A 22,043-nucleotide genomic window follows, 5' to 3' on the forward strand; every position below is an offset into this window, starting at 1 on the left:
TTCTATTTTTTAAGGCTATCTTGATTAATTTAACAAAAAGAAAAAATAAACTGATATTTTCTTGATACCTTACAAACCCATTTTATTAAAAAAAAATCGTTTAAATAGACGACAGAAGACCACATCCAAAACTATAAAAAAATGTACAGGGTGCTATTAAAAAATTAAAGTTATTGATTGTAACTAAGGGATGAATATTTAGGGGATGATTTTTTCTTCGCTGTATTAAAGTGTATTATGGCCAGTTTTTGTCCCTTAAAAAAATCTCTATTTTGTTAATACATATAGCCTGGATAAATTAGTCTGGGACACTTAATTAACAAAAATAAAAAATAAATTAATTTCTTGATTATTTACAAACCGATTTTATTTTTAATAAATCTGTTGAATAGACGATGAAAGACCACATCCAAAACTATAAAAAAATATACAGGGTGCCATTAAAATAATTAAAGTTAGAGGTTGTAACTTAGGGATGAATATTTAGGGGATAATTATTTCCATGCCATATTAAAGTGTATTACAAGTAGAATATATCACTTTTTTTCCCATTCAAAAATCTCTATTCGTTTAAAAGATATAGGGTGGGTAAATTAGTCTGGGACACCCTGTATATATATATATATATATATATATATATATATATATATATATATTTATATATATATATATATATATATATATATAATTTGCTCAGAATACTTATAGAAAAAACTGAGTAATTACTATTTTAATGGCAATATTATTTTGAAGTCATGTACTTTAAAAAGTATAATATATCTGTCTGAATTGTAAATATAAATGAGTCAGATAAAATTAAGTTATTAGAAAAAGTTTTCACCAAGTAACAAAAACAAAAATTGTTTACTTTACTAATGTTTGTATTTTGAGAACGATTTGCGAAGGGGAAATTGAAACGGTAATAAACTTATTTTAAACTTTAATTGTGGCTTATTCCCATTAAAATAGTAATTACTTTAAGATGCCACAAGAAATACAGGTAACTGAAAAGGACACAATCACTAATGTAGGCACTAGACTAGTCCGGTCGCCCCGTTGTTAACAACACTAAACATTAATTTGGTTTATGAGTACTTGTGAAAAAGTTTACAATTAGCAACTATTTTATCATTTGTGAATAACATTAATAATACTTATATACATGGTAACATTACTAACCAATTAAATTTAATATTTATAGGTTTCGTGCTTTGGTAGGTAAATTATGTATAGATTTCTAACTAAAACATTAATTTGGCTTATGAGTACATAAGTACCTACTTGTGAAAAAGTTATAACACTGCACTTTTGCCAACATATAGTAAGTATACACTTACATTAGCAACTATTTTATCATTTTTGAATAACATTATTAACAGTAATAAATAGTAACATTACTAACTATTTAAATTTAATATTTATAGGTTTCGTGCTTTGGTAGGTCAATTATGTATAGATTTCATTTTAGTTTCGTCAATATTGACATTGACATAAAAAAAATACATTTTTTCACACGTATAATAGAGATATGTAAGTGTCTACCTATATATTTCTTCGTAAATATAAACCAAAAATATATTCGTTGGTAAACCACTCATTTCATAATCGCTTAAATAGGTATCATTAGGTTTTATTTTAATAAGTTATACAAGATAAAGAAATAATTTTTAAAAAAGGCAGTACAAAATAATTCACATCTGCGGTTCTATTGGCGCATATTATCTAAAATTCTTGGCTAGGAGTATGACCCAGCTAGGAATATGACAGTAATATACGAGAGTAACCTTATCGAGAAATTGTTTGTTCATATCTTCCTTTATAAGAATTATATGGGGCATAAACTACGGTTTTGTCAAGATTTTTTCACTTTTCTTAATAAACTATTTATTTTAGGGGGAGTTAATGGGACAGAAAACGCAAATATCAATATCATAATTTTTTTTGTCGATATCTCCATTCAAGTTTAATTACATTTCTCATTCTCATTCTCTTTAATTACATTTCTCTTTCTCTCATTAATTACAATAATTACATTTCTTCATAAATTTCTATCTTGGGTCATACCAATATCAATCTCACAGACGTGTCCTTTAGGGCCCTAGGTCTTCTCTTGTTTTTCTCTCTTACTCTTTCCAGGAACTTAAAATTCAGTAGTTATTCATATTGGGTGACGATTATCTCGACGTTGAACTTGTCTAATCGTCTTAACCTATAGTTCCCCATTTTCACATCACACGGTGCTATACCTAGACCTTCTCCACTATATTCATTAATAATATTATTCTTTTTGTCACTTTACTTATCCACGTAAGCATTCTTATTTCCGTCAATGTATTCATTATTTTTGTCTCTTGTTAACTGCCCAACATTTAGTTCCGTATATCATAGTTGATCTTACGGCAGTTTTTTAGAATTTTCCCTTCAGTATCATTGGAATTTTTCTGTCCCACAATACACAACCTACTTCCTTTCATTTTATCCATCCCACCCTTAATCTACTATTTGCATCTTTATCGATTTTACCATTTTTCTATAACAGCGATTCTCGATATTTAAAATAGTAATTTTTACAATTGGTACATCATCTGAAGTTATAGAAACAAGCCCATCTTTAAATAAAAATTCTAGATAGTTTGGTTTCCTCCTACTAAGTTTTAAACTTTTTCTTCGTGTATTTGTTTCCATTGTTTAAGCTTTTGTTTTAATTCCTTAACAGTATTTCCCACTAATACTATATCCTCAGTATGCATTAAGTGCCGTAGAATGGTATTCTGTATTTTTCTTGTTATCGAAACCAACACCAGTGAGAACTAGTTTAAAATAAGCACTGAGCCCTGATGTAATCCTATTTTCACATAAAACTTTTAGGCTCTTCCATACCTGCTCCAATACTAGTTGTTACTTCCTCACACACAACTGACATAATCTTCACTCACTCACCAAAGACCTCGTTCTTACTAGTAGCTCACTATAAATCCTCTAGGGAACGATATGATATGCTTTCTCAAGATGAATGAACACTATGTGAGCGTTAATTGCTCTTTAATAGCGGCACACCATAGCAAACCAGACCAAACAGAGGACTGGAATCTAAAACCGTATTCGAAACTACATCAACAAATGTAAGTCCACAAATAAGTCTATCTGGACCATTGGATAAACACGGCAAACTAAGAGACGTAATAAGCCCACGAAGGAAATCTGTAATCAATGCGTACCGTCACTTATTACATATGAGGTGCTGACGTTAACTAAAGTGTAAACTGTAAAATATTTATTTACTACAATTTTTTTTAATATTGTCTATTTTAACGAAATTTTAACATTTTGTGAATACAATAAAATTTAATATACAAGATGATTTAAAACAGGAACTTAAAAATTTGTAAACTTTTTAAATGGATTTCCCTATATATTATGACGTTATTAGAAAGACCTTTAATTTTGTTAAAAAGTGTAACTTTTTAAAAAAAGGTTTACCTGTACTTAAAGAAATGAGTTTTTTAAGTACTTCCTGTTACCAAAATTATATAGTTATTGATACATTTAGTTTTAAATGTTTGTATTATAATTTTGATTACTATTATATACATGCCAAGTATTGCAATTTTAGTTGAGTTCTTAGTTAAAAATATAAGTATGTTTTATCTGTGTATAATTTAATCATATATATTTAAAAATATACAACAAATAATTGTAACAACTACCGATAGCTCCAATATAACACGTCAGTAAGGTGATCCTCTACATAATGCAATAACGAGTAGAAAATTATAAGTTGGCAAATAGCACCTGAGCAGGCTGAAATTGTAGAAGACAGAGGTACTAGAGAACAAATCCTTTATATAAGAAACATCATGGACAAAGCCAAATAATATGTTTTGATTCGGTCATATTTCTAACCACACATACATCAGATCCCGATATTTATACGTTTAGTTGATTATACTGATTAACAATGGGTGTACCTAAACACTTACTTACCTTATTAGCAAGCTGTATCGGAATAACTTGGCATATATTCGAATTGACGGATACCTACCTTACGAATGCATTTTGGAGAAGGAAGTATGCCAAGGATGCATTTTATCTGCTTTATTATTTAACTTTTATGTTTAGTATTTATTGCACAGAGTTTTGGATGGTTAGGAGGGAGGGCTAAACCTAGGCGGTATAAATATATCTAACTTGCGTTTTGCAGACGACATTACACTTCTAGAGTCTACTTGAGAAGAAAATACTAACTTTATTAAAAAAACTCGAAGTGGAAACTGCTAAGTTTGGACTTATGGCTAACTACAAAAAGACCAAAAAATATTACCTTCTTATTTCTATTTTGACGCGAAAATTGGACGCATGGCTTAAAATATATGTTCAATGTTAGTTACCCAATACCAAAAATTCCTTATTTTCTACTTATCAAACACTTCCTAAAAGAGATAGAAAAAGAATACCAAAGAAGATATGGTAAGAGACGCTTAGACAGGAAAGTCAATAAATAACATATATTGATATTGGTATGATCGAAGATTGAAACTTATGAAGAAATGTCGTAAGGGAAGCCGAATCCGCATAGGGATAAAAGCAAAGAGATTTGTAATCAACTACTGTTTGTTTCGACTTTTAATATTTAAGATATAATAATATACTTCTATTTTATTGGCAAAGTATATATGGACCATGGTATAACAGTATGTGTGGGGAGTGATAGAGTGTCTGGAGAGTGTTACGGCTTTAAAGATCTTGTGTAAGGACCAGTCCTCCTGCGTTACGACATCGGCGTCTAATGTTATATGGACGCACATGCCTGCTCAGGTCGAGATTATTACTGTGTGCGTGTGCAAATTTCAAGTTCCGTACTTTTTCTATGATACGTTCATTTTGTTAATTATTTTCCCAATAAACGTTTTTTCAGTTTTTCAAAAGTTTATGTATTATCAAAATTAGTACAATATAAATTATTAAACAAGTTGGAAATATTATACGTAAACATTAATATAAAGAGTAATGTTTTTCTCTCTCTGAAAGTTAAATAATCTTCTCAAATGTAAATAGTGGGTTACCTATAATATCATCATCGATTTTTTGCCTTTACCTTCTCTTCTTTGGTCTTTCGCTCCTACTCTTTCTATGACCCATCCAATCCATCCAATGGCGCTACAGCCCAAATCGGGCCTTGGCCTCCTTCAACAGGCTTCTCCAACCATCTCTATTTACCGCTGTTCTTTTCCATGAACGCGTTCCCAGGCAGTTCCTGGCATCCTCATCGACTTCATCTTCCCATCTCTTTTTAGGTCTTCCAACAGGTCTTTTTCCCTGCATTCTTGCATTTCTATGACCCAAAGATCAGTAATTCTTCGTATTAGATGATTAATGACTCGACGTTGAACATGTCTAAGCCATCTTAATCTATAGTCTCTCATTTTAGCAACAATTGGTGCCATCCATAGGCTTCCTTACTATACTTATTCTTAATGTTATCCTTTTTTGTTACTTTACTCATCCATCTAAGGATTTTCATTTCCGTCACATGCATTAGATGTTTCTTTTTTTTTACCTGAATTTATAACTCTTTCTCATAGAATTTCCTTTTTAGCTTCATTGAAATTTTTCTGCCACACAACACATCACTCGCTTCCTTTCACTTTATTTATCCAACTAATTCTACTGCATACATCTTCGTCTATTTCTTTTTAATATCTATCCTAGGTACTTAAAACAATTACGTTTCGCAATTATTTCACTATCCAAAGATATCATTTGTAGTAACTCCATCTTTAAAACACTATTCCAAATACTATGTTTTTGCCTGCGAAGGTTAAAACTTTATTCGTTTAGAGTTTGTCGGTAAATCGCTTTCACTATTTCCAAGTTCTAAGCACCAAGCATATCGGTGCACTTACTGGCTTAAGGTGCATATTTTCACATGAACTTTATCAATCTCTCCCACACCTGTCCTAACACTAGTAGTAACTTCCTTATACCTGAATGAAATAGAATAGAAGTTATTTGGTTAATATACAAAAATAGTTTTGTTTTTGGCAAGTCAAAGGAATAGGTACAATTATTACATAATATATACATTTATTTTGGGCATGCGTATTTCCAAGGTTTATGATTTTTTGCACTAACTCTACACGGAATTGTTTGGAGAAAGTTCTATATCATATATTATCTTCTCTCCAAAATATATCGCAAGCCTCTGTCAGCTCTATGAATGGTGCTGTAGTTTTAAGTTTTTAAATATTACATAGTTACATTTTAATTACTGTAGTTAAAATCTTGAAACGGCAAAGTATGTGTTGCACTAGCAAAAGTAAAAATAATAGATATTTTAATATGATGATTAAATATCAAAATGTTAATCATTATTGCTGCTGGTATTATCGCATGTGGAGGGACGTGTATTTATCAAAAATATTATCTCCTGTCGTATATCAATTTTGCACTACTCCGTATGTATTGTTGAGTTGTGTGTACAATGTGTTTTGTTTTATAGACTTTTTTTTAAATTAAGTAAAATAAAAATAATTAGTCTAATTGAGTTAATTGTTATTTGGACGATTGGTTTTGAGTTCTACAATTTTAGCTCATCTTCATATCTCCGACAAAAGGTTACTCAACCACTAAAAAAGAAGTAATTTTACAGTTGTTATAGGTTTTCAATAATTATAATTTATGCCAATTTTAAATCTATAATAAGCAAGTTTATGTAGTATTGCTTTATTGTAAGTAAACTTATACAGTGATCACGTAAAGGTTGGAATAAATTGGTTACTCGCTTCATTTAGCCATTGGCTAAAAATACTCAGAAAGGTCGATTTTCTTTTTCAGTTGCTAATTTTTTGCTGAACTCATATTTTTGGGGACGTCATCACTGTTTGAGTTGTGACGTCAATATCATTTTTTTAAATAGTAATACCTTTTTTTGATACTATTATCGAAAAGCGCATCTTTTTGTATACGAATGTGATATTTTTTCTTATATCAGGACTAAATAAATCTACAAACTATTAAATTAAACACTTTAATTGAAAATCATTTGCCTTTTGACAATATGCAAGACGATGTTGAAACTCTTGCAAAACATTATTAAGAATATCAGCAATAATTAAATCAATTTCAGTTCTAATTCTCTTATAAATATTATAAGCTCTGTAACGTTAACTTTAGACTTAAGGTATCCCCTTAAAAAAATCTAGTGGAGACAGATCAAGAGATCTGGCTAGCCACTCTAAAAATCCTCGTCTCACAATTCATTTATTAAGAAAAACATTATAATTTAGGTTATCACGTAGATGTGTGTAATGGGGTGATGCTCCATCTTGCTGGTATCATAGCAAAGTGTCCGATAGCTGAGGATTTTGATGATCTGGGTACAAAGCCGCAAGTGTACGAATTATTCGCTGTTGAAGTAGATCCAAATACTTGTCACCGCTCAAATGAACTGTCATTAAAAAGTGGTCCCACAATTTTATTATTAACTATTGTTGCCTACACGTTGACTGTCTGTAGATACTGCGTGTGCCTTTCTACCACCCAGTGAAGGTTCTTTTGTGCCCAATACCTACAGTTGTGCTTATATACTCTACCTGCTAAGGAGAAGTGTTCCAAAAATGAACATATCGTTTAGAATATAAAATAAAAATATAATTCCTTAGACTTTTCTTAGTGTAGAATAAGTAAAATATTCACTAATATCAAGTTTGCTCGGGACAGCCATTGGGACATTGGCGCCACAGCCTCTTAAGTAGTTTTCACACCTAAATACAGGAGGGGTAATCTACACTTTTACGCACCAAGTATTATTTTATCAGTTCATTCTCACGCATCGCCCTTGAGGCACGTGCATTTTAAAACACTCTCAATTCACGTATAAAATATTTCTCTACGCCGAAATCGGGCATTTTTCTCATAAATACGGTTTTCTCTTTTACGTGTGATAAAGAAAGAATTATTTGAAATTGTACTGTTAACTACGGTCGTTTTGAACCTCTTTACTCTAAAAATAGTTAATTATAAGTCGATAAACTAAAGGTGATTTTATTTCTCTGGAGTTATATTTGCTCACATTAACAATCCTTATCCTTCAACGGTCACTGAAGAACCAAACCTATGGAGATACATCCACTCACAAGTCCTTTGAAGTAAGGCTTGGAATCAAAAGATTTCCAACCCTCGAATGTAGGGATCCAGTTACAAGGCCCCCACAGAGAAGGTCTCTTCTGAAGGCCTCTTCTGAAAAAACACATATACGTAAATTACGTAAAATACGTTTCATTAAAATCATGAATCACTTGCACTTTATATGGGTGCCACTTTTTCCCTTTTAGAGACTTAAACAGACGTTTTACATATCTATTGCTATAATGAAACTTGACGGGTAGGTTAATGAGGTTTTTGTTACACTGATAATATTACATCCAATTGTTGATCTTGCGTATATCCTGGACGGCCTTTGGTATATTTATCACCACCGACATTGCCAAAATTTCCAAATTTTGCTTTGACTTTGCTTACCGTCGATTGTGTCATAGGTCTATCGGGATATTTGTTGTTGAATAATTTACAAACCTCAGCTTGTGTACGGGTCCTATCTTTTTACCCTATCATCATTAAAATCTCTGTGCGTTGCTTTTCGGGCCATGATGTCGATATTTTTTTTAAAATAGTTATTGTTTGATAGCTAACTATTATTTTGGAATCGACTTTGTGTAATTTAGTCTTAATGAGACATGTTTTTATCTACTGGAAGATTAAACACGAAAAAAATAATTTTAAAAGCTATTTACAGGCAGCGGCAGAAAAAAATTAGAAAAACACATATTTTAGTATTCCTGAAATAATTTGTCAGCCTGAAATAATTTGAAGAGCTGTCAACATAAATCTGATTTAATGTGAGAGACAGTAAGTCATAACCCTTTTGATCCTCTTTATATATATATATATATATATATATATATATATATATACATATATATATACATATATATATACATATATATATATATATATATATATATACATATATATATAGATATATATATACATATATATATATATATACATATATATATATATATATATATATATATATATATATATATATATATTTATATATATATATATTATATATATGTATATATACATTATATATATATATATATATATATATATATATGTATATATATACATCTATATATAAATATATAATACACTTATGCCATATAAAAATTATTATGGACTTAGTATTGGCCTAATTTATTTTTGAAAATGTCTAACAAATGTGAGCATTTCTTCTTTTTCGCGAAATTTATTGACATAAGCTTCATTCCGAACATTTTAATTATAATAGAATTTTTCGTCAGCTCAAATATTTTTCAAATGCAACAACATACCTTAGCATTGAAGACACAATGAAGTTTATTTATTTGAAAAATTTAGCAATAACACAAATTTAGAAACCTTTTATATAATACCATTGTCAGACGTTTTTTAATGCAAGATGAATGCACACTAATTACTGTTTATTAAAATCAATCAACGATTTGGTGTTATTCGGTTTCTGCTCTGTGAAAAACTAATTAACAGGTGGTATAATGACTTCCTCATAAAATAAAAGAAAATGACACAGAACTACTTGATCGCATAAATTAAACAGATGTCACCGAAAACATAATAAAATGAAAAAAATCTTTTTGGCCAACTGAAGATTTTAGAAAGGTCCCAGAAAAGTAGTATATTTTTTCAGTATTCTGCATAAACATTTTTCAAATAGACAGCTGTATTCAGAGTTCTTTGCATTATTTAATAAATGATAATAATTTTTACAATAATGACCCTAAGTAACATTTAAAACCTTAATGATTAGGCTCTTATCGGTTTGCTAGTTAAAGAATTATTATGATTGGTTTGTTAGTTGAGGAATTATTGTTAACATTTCTTATATAGTTCAAACACTTACTGCTGCTTACAGTATGCTTCTACAGTTCTTTAACAAAGAGTAATGGATTCTAGAAATTATTTTTGCAAAACATTATTTGAATAAGCACATAAAAAAGTGATATTTTTGCTTATATAATATAATAGAATAACTTTGTATTTTTATGGTATATTTTTCTCATTGGGTGAATAAAAAAACTGGTTAAAAAACACAGATTTAAAAGTAACACAGAAACTTCTACTAACAGAGATCAAGTTTGTATGTTTTTAACACCATATCTGTTTTGTTTATAAATAGATAATAAGAATTGAAATTTTCTGAGATTTTCAATAAATACCTCTATTTTATGATGCAATTGATAAATATTAAATTTATATAATTTAAAATAAGTAGAACTCCTTGAAATTAAACATTCTCGCGCGAACTTTGCCCAGGGTGAGTGGTGGGGAAAGAAAGGTGGAGCCCGCCAGATTTTTAGGTTAGAACTTCAAATTGAAGCGCTCTGAAAAATTTGTAATATTTGTGCTTCTAAAAAACGTAAAACCTTCATTAAGACCGAGGTAGCTCGACGAAATATTAACAACTATAAAATTACCATTTTCCTGAAAAATCTAAAAATGCCGTAAACTTTATAATTTCTATTTTTAAAACTTTTTTGGACAATTTAACTGATTGTTTAAATATTATATTTAGAATTATGAACTATCTGCAGTTTTTCTTATTATTTTTTCAATGTTAGTGGTTTTAACATAAACAACCGCTTTTGAAAATGTTAAAATAAGTCATTATGTCGAGCACATATATATAACATTTTTCGGAATGCGTAATTTAATTCGTAATGAAAAATTAAAGATTAAACCGCGACCTTCAAAGCATTATCTTTGAAAAGGTAAAAGAAATAATAAGTTAGACTTACTCACAATCAATTTAATTTAACTAATCGGACGACCGGTTTCGCTTTCTATAATATGCAAAGCATCTTCAGGTCACGATACAAAGTTAAAATGCTGAAAATAATAATCCCATATTAGGGTGTTCTCTAATAAAGATAAAAACAAAGATAAAAACATAGGTAGGTGATATAAATTATACAAATTACAGTAATTATGCCAATATTACATGTCTGTGGTTTTATAAATGAATAAAATGTTTAAGCAGACAAGGTACGACCCACAAATTGGTAACATAGTCTATTAAACTGTAATGAATTAATAAAAAAACCAATAAATAAACATTACTTACATGCCGGTACTCTATTAGTTGATGGTTGAAAGAACATGGTTCAAACTATCTTGGATTGTAGATTGGAGAGCTCAGGTCAACTATTGTAATTATTTAACAATAAACGGGGAAGTTCTTGAGGAGACAGATTGTATGATCTTCAATGGATGTACAGATTGTGTGGGTGTGCAATAGTATAATCTTGTAGTTATCAAAATTTCTTTGATAAAGTTGTTGCAATATCTGGCAAATTATTGTAAAGTCCAAAAATTTTTATGTTAAAATTAAATTAAGACACAATTACACACACAGAAACACACAGAAAACACTTAAAAAAAACGGGGGACGAAACAGACATTTAATTTAAAAGGAGTGGATTTCCAAAAGAACTACATTTCTTAATAGGAGACAATGAGTTTTTTATGTGCTGTATATCAGATTTTAGAGGTAAACTTGACAAATGTAGGTTAAAGTGTGACAGTTCTTCTTCTATTTTTAATGCTGTAAATTAAGTTATCCAGTTTATGAAATAAGCTGATATTAATAAAAATCTAAAATTTTTTTAATTTTAGATGTTAAAGTTATTTGATGTGTTAATATTGGCATACTTTAACAAACTTTAAATAATTGATTTCAATGTAACAATATAAATAATTGTAATACTTATTCTATGATAACAAACTCAGCTTAGTCAAAGTTACAGAACAAACTTAAGTGATTATTTGTTAATTAAATTAAATATGTACATTTGTAATGAAAATGTATAATGTATAACAAAATTACAAACTTTCTTTGAAATAATTGTTGGTGTGAGTCATCTGTCATGGTGTGTGTAAGTATTTTTAAATATTTATTCCAATTCTGATATGTTAATATGGAACTTAAATAATAAGTAAATAAACCATTGTTGATAAAATTATTGATAAATTAAAGAAAATTAAAGAAATTGACTGAATAATTGTAACCCTTGCCGTGCTACAATAATATACACAAGGCCAGAATCGCTCGTTGTCGAAGAGAATTGGGCGGGGTTATAGAAACTATATCGTATTTTAAATTCAAGCACAATTAGATAATATGAAATTATAATTTATTATTGGACGCCACCCCTGGTTTATCCTCGAAGGGGAAGAGCAAAAAAAAATTAAGATTTATTGAAAGTTTACAAGAAAACTATTCTTTATTATTTCTTAGTAATGAACAAAAAGAAAACATTAAAAGTTACGTTATCCCAAAGGGATTCCAAAATATTATTTTATGTTAACATTATCATAAACAAAAAATCTTTGTATCGTATTAAATTAAGAATTGGTTATAAAGAAAATGAATGTATATATATATATATTAATCCCAAATTTCGAAATTTGTTTACATTGAAAATAATATAGTTATTTATCAACTAGGAACAATGAAGAAAATAAACCTTTAAATTAAATTAGAACACTTCACTATATTTTCATTTTTTTTTGAGTTCATAATCATTTCTGTTGTCTTGAAAGTAGGTATAATAAAAATTGGTACAACCTTAATCTGCTCTGTTTCTCTTCTTATTTAATCAGTCACCAAATTGATTCAGCTACGTACTATATCAAATCACCACCATCCTAGATAAGAGGGGTTAGGGATTCCATAAAAAGATACTGCTACTGGGCCATGATCTGGAATAACTCCATAGCAATACTATCTTGCGACGAGTATTAGAAATATAATATCAGCATTATAGCCTCTCCAATAAGGGTCTAAAAAAATAAATATCTATCTGAAATATGGACAAGAAAAGGATTTATTAGCTCACCTCTGAATTGAGACCCACTTTGGAAACACGTCTTAACGGTTGGACGGTCTTAACAGAAAAGAGCGAAGCGCTATCATGGCGCCTGAATCTGGAAATTGGGCGTGAGTGACAAGTTGAAAAATATGCTCATCTACCGGATATATTTGGGAATTACAGAAGAATCCTTGAGTCAGCTACAGGTAGGTACTTGACAGATAGATGGGGCTATTAGTTTTATTAAAAAAAAATATAATCGAAATATATAATGAGTTTCTTTTAAATCTTTTGAAACGGTTACATAATTAAGTATTCAAAAATTAGTTGGTAATTTTAATATCTGACAGTTGGGACCGGAAATTGGTTATACCAACAGGTAAAAGGTTCTCTATTTAAACCGGTGTAAAGTAAAATTATTCTTATTTCAATTTTCTAATACCATGAAGAAGTATCATCACACCGACCCGAACAATGGTGAGTTTGTACAATAATTTCTGTGACACTTTAACAATTTTAAATTTAAAACAGTTTATAGTTAAAATATAATATTTCTATTTGAAAATGTAGATTTGCTAATTATTAGGATTAACAAAATTATATTTAATTAATACTGCTAGTCTGAACGACTTTACCATGTTGTGTTGGGAACAATCAAACCACGTGTTAATTTGAAATTAAATATTTTGTAAAATGAGTGTATGTCGCAACCGGATGGGGTGTAATAATAATTTTGGGTTAAATAAGTTGAGGCACCATACCAGTTCAATACTGATGTTTTATATAGTTTTAGGAAAATGTAGTTTATAGTAACATGTTAATGAATCCAGTGAACAAAAACTTAATCCATGGGGACCATACCTTAAACTTTATGTAGAAATTCAAATAATCTGAGGAGATACATTCAAATACATTTGATATACTCCTCAGATTATTTGAATTTCTACATAAAGTTTAAGGTATGGTCCCCATGGATTAAGTTTTTGTTCACTGGATTCATTAACATGTTACTATAAACTACATTTTCCTAAAACTATATAAAACATCAGTATTGAACTGGTATGGTGCCTCAACTTATTTAACCCAAAATTATTATTACACCCCATCCGGTTGCGACATACACTCATTTTACAAAATATTTAATTTCAAATTAACACGTGGTTTGATTGTTCCCAACACAACATGGTAAAGTCGTTCAGACTAGCAGTATTAATTAAATATAATTTTGTTAATCCTAATAATTAGCAAATCTACATTTTCAAATAGAAATATTATATTTTAACTATAAACTGTTTTAAATTAAAAATTGTTAAAGTGTCACAGAAATTATTGTACAAACTCACCATTGTTCGGGTCGGTGTGATGATACTTCTTCATGGTATTAGAAAATTGAAATAAGAATAATTTTACTTTACACCGGTTTAAATAGAGAACCTTTTACCTGTTGGTATAACCAATTTCCGGTCCCAACTGTCAGATATTAAAATTACCAACTAATTTTTGAATACTTAATTATTCAGTCAATTTCTTTAATTTTCTTTAATTTATCAATAATTTTATCAACAATGGTTTATTTACTTATTATTTAAGTTCCATATTAACATATCAGAATTGGAATAAATATTTAAAAATACTTACACACACCATGACAGATGACTCACACCAACAATTATTTCAAAGAAAGTTTGTAATTTTGTTATACATTATACATTTTCATTACAAATGTACATATTTAATTTAATTAACAAATAATCACTTAAGTTTGTTCTGTAACTTTGACTAAGCTGAGTTTGTTATCATAGAATAAGTATTACAATTATTTATATTGTTACATTGAAATCAATTATTTAAAGTTTGTTAAAGTATGCCAATATTAACACATCAAATAACTCTAACATCTAAAATTAAAAAAATTTTAGATTTTTTTTAATATCAGCTTATTTCATAAACTGGATAACTTAATTTACAGCATTTAAAATAGAAGAAGAACTGTCACACTTTAACCTACATTTGTCAAGTTTACCTCTAAAATCTGATATACAGCACATAAAAAACTCATTGTCTCCTATTAAGAAATGTAGTTCTTTTGGAAATCCACTCCTTTTAAATTAAATGTCTGTTTCGTCCCCCGTTTTTTTTTAAGTGTTTTCTGTGTGTTTCTGTGTGTGTAATTGTGTCTTAATTTAATTTTAACATAAAAATTTTTGGACTTTACAATAATTTGCCAGATATTGCAACAACTTTAACAAAGAAATTTTGATAACTACAAGATTATACTATTGCACACCCACACAATCTGTACATCCATTGAAGATCATACAATCTGTCTCCTCAAGAACTTCCCCGTTTATTGTTAAATAATTACAATAGTTGACCTGAGCTCTCCAATCTACAATCCAAGATAGTTTGAACCATGTTCTTTCAACCATCAACTAATAGAGTACCAGCATGTAAGTAATGTTTATTTATTGGTTTATTTATTAATTCATTACAGTTTAATAGACTATGTTACCAATTTGTGGGTCGTACCTTGTCTGCTTAAACATTTTATTCATTTATAAAACCACAGACATGTAATATTGGCATAATTACTGTAATTTATATAATTTATATCACCTACCTATGTTTTTATCTTTGTTTTTATCTTTATTAGACAACACCCTAATATGGGATTATTATTTTCAGCATTTTAACTTTGTATCGTGACCTGAAGATGCTTTGCATATTATAGAAAGCGAAACCGGTCGTCCGATTAGTTAAATTAAATTGATTGTGAGTAAGTCTAACTTATTATTTCTTTTACCTTTTGAAATGGACTCACACAAGCAACACATTCATCATTATCTTTGACTAACTTCCACAATTTAAAACATTTTTGGAAGATACGCACTAATCAGGGAACTATATATTTTTTAAATTATAAATTGAAAGTGTCTATTAGCAACAATGACTTATCTCGTAATCGTTGTGCGGGAGGTTTTTAGACAGTAAATTGTACCATATTTTTGTCAAATTCTAAACAGAATCTCTGTAAGGTAAGTGTATGTAAGTTTTCCTTCTTCTTTTTGTTTTTTTGTTTAAATTTTGATTCGATGTGTGACGTAAAGAATATCTTAATTTCATAAATTTTAAACTTTTTTTTTTTGCTATTTTTGGTATTTTTTTTACACGTTTTAAAAACCGTTTAGCAGAATATTGATTTTTTTTTTATTTTACACATTGTTTGTTCTAAGTACATCGGGGCATGCCAGTAAGACATTTTACTTTAACCTTAAGTTAAAAGTTAACCCTAAATTTACCTTTCAGTTAAGGGCTTTTCCCATGACATCCATTATCTAAACTGAAAAATAATACACCACTGTATTATACACACACACAAAAATATGCTTTGCTTTTACATTTAAAATAGTCCCTTAAAGAGTCTCTTATATATTATAAGCTGATAATATAAAACTAAAACTAAAAAAGAATTGACAACCAAAAATATGTAGACAAAAATTCAATTGATTATATTGCAGGGCCATAAAACAAGTGAAAAGAAAAACAAAATTTTTGAGCTGTACACCTATAAACCAAAATAGTAATAATAATAAATATTAACAGAATGTACTAACTTAAATATGACACATTCTATGTTTCATGTAAGAAGGAAGAACACAAGAAACAAGACAATTATATGAAGAATTATAGCGAAACTAAATAAAAGTATAGTCAAAACCATGTTAGATGGCTCGTTTGGGACTAAGCCATGATAAGTGGGCTTTAAACACTTTACTCTAAAACACGTTACTCTAAAATTTAATTCCTCGCCACTTAAAACATTTAAAATATTTTAAAATTTATTAATATCGATTATATTAAAATTTATTATTAAAACGACCTATACGTTCAAAACAATCTACTGTCTGTGTCAAGTTAAGAATTCATAAAGGAGCCTTATGGGAAGCGGTGATGCCAGAACTACCGATAGACTGAGATAGGCGAGAGTAGTGGAGTTGCAGCGAAAAAGCAGGGCCGAACTGCATGTTATATTGCACATTAGACGTTTTTTCACTTAGGTAACTTTAAATTTTTTTTGTTTTTTTGAAAAATAAAAATTAAAGACATGTCTTTTTCTCACAACAGTTATTTATTAAATTTCGGCTTAGGTCATCATCAGACTCTTAAAAATATTCTTAATTGTTTAATGAACAAATTGAGTGAGTATTGTGGTAGATATTATTAGTGTCAGTAAAAAACATAAAAAAACAATAAAAACTTCTGTATATTTTAAAAAAAATACAACAGAACCATAGAAATGTAACAAATTATTTGGTTTTTTAGTTTGACATTTATATATTTACAATATTACAATTATCAAAAACTATGTACATTCTTCGTCCATATCCAAATCGGAATTGTCACTACTATCATATAAATCTATAACTATGGGAGTTACGTCTTCCATTAGACCGTCCACTTCCCAAAATTTTTTCTCCAGAGTCATTACATGTTGAATATAGTTTTTCCAGTTATCAGACGTAACATTTGAAAACGCTTTTTTTATGAGGTCCTCCATATCCTTCGCTTTGAAGGTGCTGTTATTTACGGCCACATGCCTTTTTACTTGGCTCCATACCATTTCAATTGGATTTAATTCGCAATGGTATGGAGGCAAACGAAGCACTTTGACATTATTTTGTTGTTTACAAAGTTCTTCAATTTTGTAATTATCAAAATTTTGTTTAAATTGCGCGACTACCTCCAAAAGCTCGCACTTCAGATAATTTTCTTCAAAAAATATGTCTTTTTGTCTTAACCAGTCCATAATGTTATTCTTATTCCACGATTGGTTAGGCAACAACTCGGTTTTTACACTATGATATGGAGCATTGTCCATAACAATAACCGTTTTTCGAACTAAGTTGGGCAACAGTTTGTTTTCAAACCAGTTCTCAAAACACGGACCGTCCATTTCGTCGTGATAATCAGCGCTGTTTTTTTTTGCAAGGAAAAACATTTCAGCACCGTTTACAAAACCATTTTCACTTCCGGCATGGACAAGGATGAAACGTGGTCCACGCTGAGTGGGATGCTTTAGTCCAGTACTTAGCCCTTTTATGAACGCATCTCTTGCCGAGGTGACGGTTTTGTCTTTCCATTCTCTGGAAACCGAGTGCCCCACATTGACCCATGACTCATCCAAATACACAATGTCATAGCCCTCAGCCCGATATTGTTTAATGGCCCTTAAATATCCATGCCTCCATGCAATTATATCAGGACGTTCTATTAGCACGGCACTTTTATCACGTTTTGCATAAACAAAGTTCATGTCTTTTAACAACCTGTACATTGTACTGCGGGTAAAATTTGGCAAGTTTTCGTCTTGGTTCACTTTTGGCAGAAGACGATTCAAAGTAGGAGGAATGTTTTCAAAAAAAAAACTATGCACTGTTCGACGAACGCCGATACGAACACCTTCATCGTAAGTATAGTCTCTGGAGTTGTTTCGGCAACGGGTTCTTTTTCTGTTTGTTTTTACCTCAGAAAGCTCACCTTCTTTGTCTTCCTGTACGATTTTTTGAATCGTACGAACTGACACTCCTGTCATCGCGGATACTTTGTCGAATACAATACGTTGACTTTCATCTCGAAGCAAATTAATGTGGTATCTCACTACGTTTAAGATCACTTTTTTAGCACTCAGATGTAAAATTTGACCACTTTTAAACGGCAAAACTGGATCCATTTTAACAATATAATTTTTTACACTTGAGATTTGAGTGCGCGATGGTTATGCCTTAACCCTTGTCCGGGCAGAAGAATTTAAAAACGTAATCGGGCAGTTTGGGCTTATGTATACAGACAAACATATAATCTCCACTTCACCTAATTACACTATTTTGAAAAACATACCGCTCATTTATCTATAACTCATAAATCTGTCTGCTTTCCAAATGTGCTTTCCAAATGACACTATTGTTTGGAATGACTAAGTACATAAAGAGAATTAGAAAACTATTAATAGTCAATTATAAAGTAATCAATATTGTTTACTGTTAGGGCCTGTTAGCCCGGCTTGCCCGATAATGGAAGTTTAAGCACAATATCTTAATTATTATTGCTTTCTATTTATTAACTATTGTGAAAGTAATATTTTATAAATAATTTTGAGAGTTGACACCTAAGCTGTCAGAATTACCTGTGCCATAATAATTAACCAATTGCGTAAAACCTAATATTTTAACCACTAATAAAGACATTTTTCTAATAATCTTTAAAATCACTTCCCTGAAAATGTAACCATATTTATAAGTAATTGTAGTCGTTAAGCTTATTAAATAGATACGTACCTATCTTTTTAAAATAAATTTGATTAACATTGGAAAATATAAATAAAAATTTGAATATAAATAAAGAATGGGTTATTTCGGCCGGCCCTGCATAGTCCCGTGAACTATTGGCAACATACGCCCGTAAGAAATGCACTGGCCTATCTGTTCAGTTGTGAATTCTTAACTTGAAACAGTCTTTAGACATTTAATACGATAAACTTGAGAATTCTGGAATAAATCGGTTTGAAATACCGAACGTGATTTATGTCATAGACAGATCAAACAATATTTCAGAGATATTTTAATCAAATAAAAGAAATTCAATTAAATTTAACTTAATCAAATAATACCAATGGATAAGCTTATACAGCGAAGTCTGGCATAAGCAACAAGACTAAACACAGATTTAAACGACAATACAACCCATAGGAGAGACGACATAAACGTACATATACAGACATTTTATAATCATTCAAAAGGAGTGAGATAAGATAAAAGGAACTGTACTAAAGCGACTTTGAGAAAGGTTTTGACAAGGATTATCAAAATTATCCTAAATTATCCGAAATATTATTATAAAAGTATGGCTGTGAAAGAGAATTATATCGGTTAAATGTGGTTATTTCTTTGTTATGATCTACAAATGCTCTTCGAAACACAAAGGTGAATTTAAAAATTTATTTTATGTTGATTTTAAGTTAATTAGATATTCCAAAGATTCTTTTACATACACAATGCCTTTATTATATTAATATGTTGACTACAAGTGAACACCAAAACCCAAAACATAATTACATAATTTTTAATCAAAATAAGACATCATCTATTTGACAATATTTACTACTATTTTTCGAGTTTAGTACGATCATAAATATTTATCTTAATCTCGTGGCACCCACGGAACTAGAAGCATGGTAATTAAATACAACATTTGATAAAAAAGACTTAAAATTTTATCGAAACCTTCCTACAAAACACTCAAAAATGATAATTTGGTCGTAAATCTAAATTATTTCCGAAACATTAAAACACGTGTCACTTGTGAACATTACAAAAAAAATTATCCTTGTGATATAATCTCCAATATTTATTTCCAAAAATTTGGCAGTGATACACATTAGATTTCTTTAAATCAGGAACTACTTTAAATATAATTTAAATCATTACATTGAGGCTTTATTACTAATATTATTACTTTTCTTTAAAGCCATCCGAGGAAATGCATCATTGGTGAAGAAAAATATGATTTCACGTCGAGATATCGTACTTGATCATTGATCACTAATGTGAAATTGCAAGAACAATAACTATTTATTAATATTAGTGCCTGATTCAACTTACTACCCACCTTTTACTCATTTTCCTTATAATCTGTATCTAAATTTGAAAATATGGGTGGTCAATAAGAGGTTTTTGTTTAATTATGAGGAAATCACTGCTAGGTAAAAAATTTGAAGTTCTTTGACTTACTGAAAAACAATTCGTACCTACCACTTTTCTGGAAATTTAGGTCGATACATGTCTTTTAAACAAACAGTAGATTAAAAAAATGGTTTGGTTAAAAAAACCGGCATTAAGGCAACTTAGATATCGAGAAATGATTGTATAGAATAAAAAACCATCAATGAATGACGAAGAGAATAATGCTAAATTTTTATTTTAATAATATTTTTTTTTCTCAGAAGCTCTCTCAGAAGTAGTTGATTAATACGAAAAAAGAAGAAAACAGCAATATGTTCTTAATAAAGTAATTTTAGAGATACTGATTCTTATTTACGGATTTTGCATGTGCACACACTAATTTTATTTGAGCTTATACCCCATAGGATTTTTTGTAATATGTGGAACTTATAAATATTAAAAAAAATTTGCGATGCAAAGAATATAAATCCCGTTAAGGATAGTGAAAAATGTAAAAATGCAACAATAAAATAGCATTCGAACAATAGTAAAAAATTTAATTGCAGCTCTAAAATGGTTTTGTGGTGGAAGAAGTCCAGATAGCAAAACAAACTTTGTAATAGTAAATGGAAATATACGCGGACAATGGTACGTCGATAATGTATTAGAAAAACGTGTTTTCCTGTAACTTTTTATGTGTATCCTCAATTCATATTGATGCATGATAGTGTAAAACCACACGTTACAGATCTCTTTACATTTTTTGCCTTCTTGTTGTACTTCTTAGAGGTAAAAGAGTACAAGTGTTGCTTAGCAATCTAAAAATACTTCCAACGTTAGTAATATTAAAAAAATTAGTATTTTTTGTTACAAATAATATTAAATTTGACCACAATTATTAAAGTGAACTGGACAAGAAAAACTAGGATTTAAATTTTTGTTATAAATAATATTAATATTGACCACAATTATTAAACTGAAATGAAGAACGAAAACTGGGATTTAAAAATCATGGCAATTTTGTCAGTTATATCCCTTTACTTCTAGCGTCCTCAAATAGACTTCATTATCAATATCAATTCTTAACAATATTTTCCATGTGGTTCCTAGAGATACATAGATTTTTTATTGGACCCAGAAAAAAAAATCACGTAATGCCCAAAAACAAGTTTTATCAATTCCTTCAAACTTTGTAAATTACTCGAAAATGTTCGACACGAGTCTAATACATTTATTTGTTATTTTCCGGATAAAATTACTTATTTATTACTTTTCCAAAATATATTTAACAATTACATTTAAAATTATAATTTACTGTCTTGATGGCATTTTTATGTTTAATCTCAGTCAGAAAATCTCGATAGATACGTAAATAGAAGGATTTTATAAATAG

This window comes from Diabrotica undecimpunctata, chromosome 3 (genome assembly GCF_040954645.1).
Source record: "Diabrotica undecimpunctata isolate CICGRU chromosome 3, icDiaUnde3, whole genome shotgun sequence".
In the NCBI taxonomy this organism is placed as follows: Eukaryota; Metazoa; Arthropoda; class Insecta; order Coleoptera; family Chrysomelidae; genus Diabrotica; species Diabrotica undecimpunctata.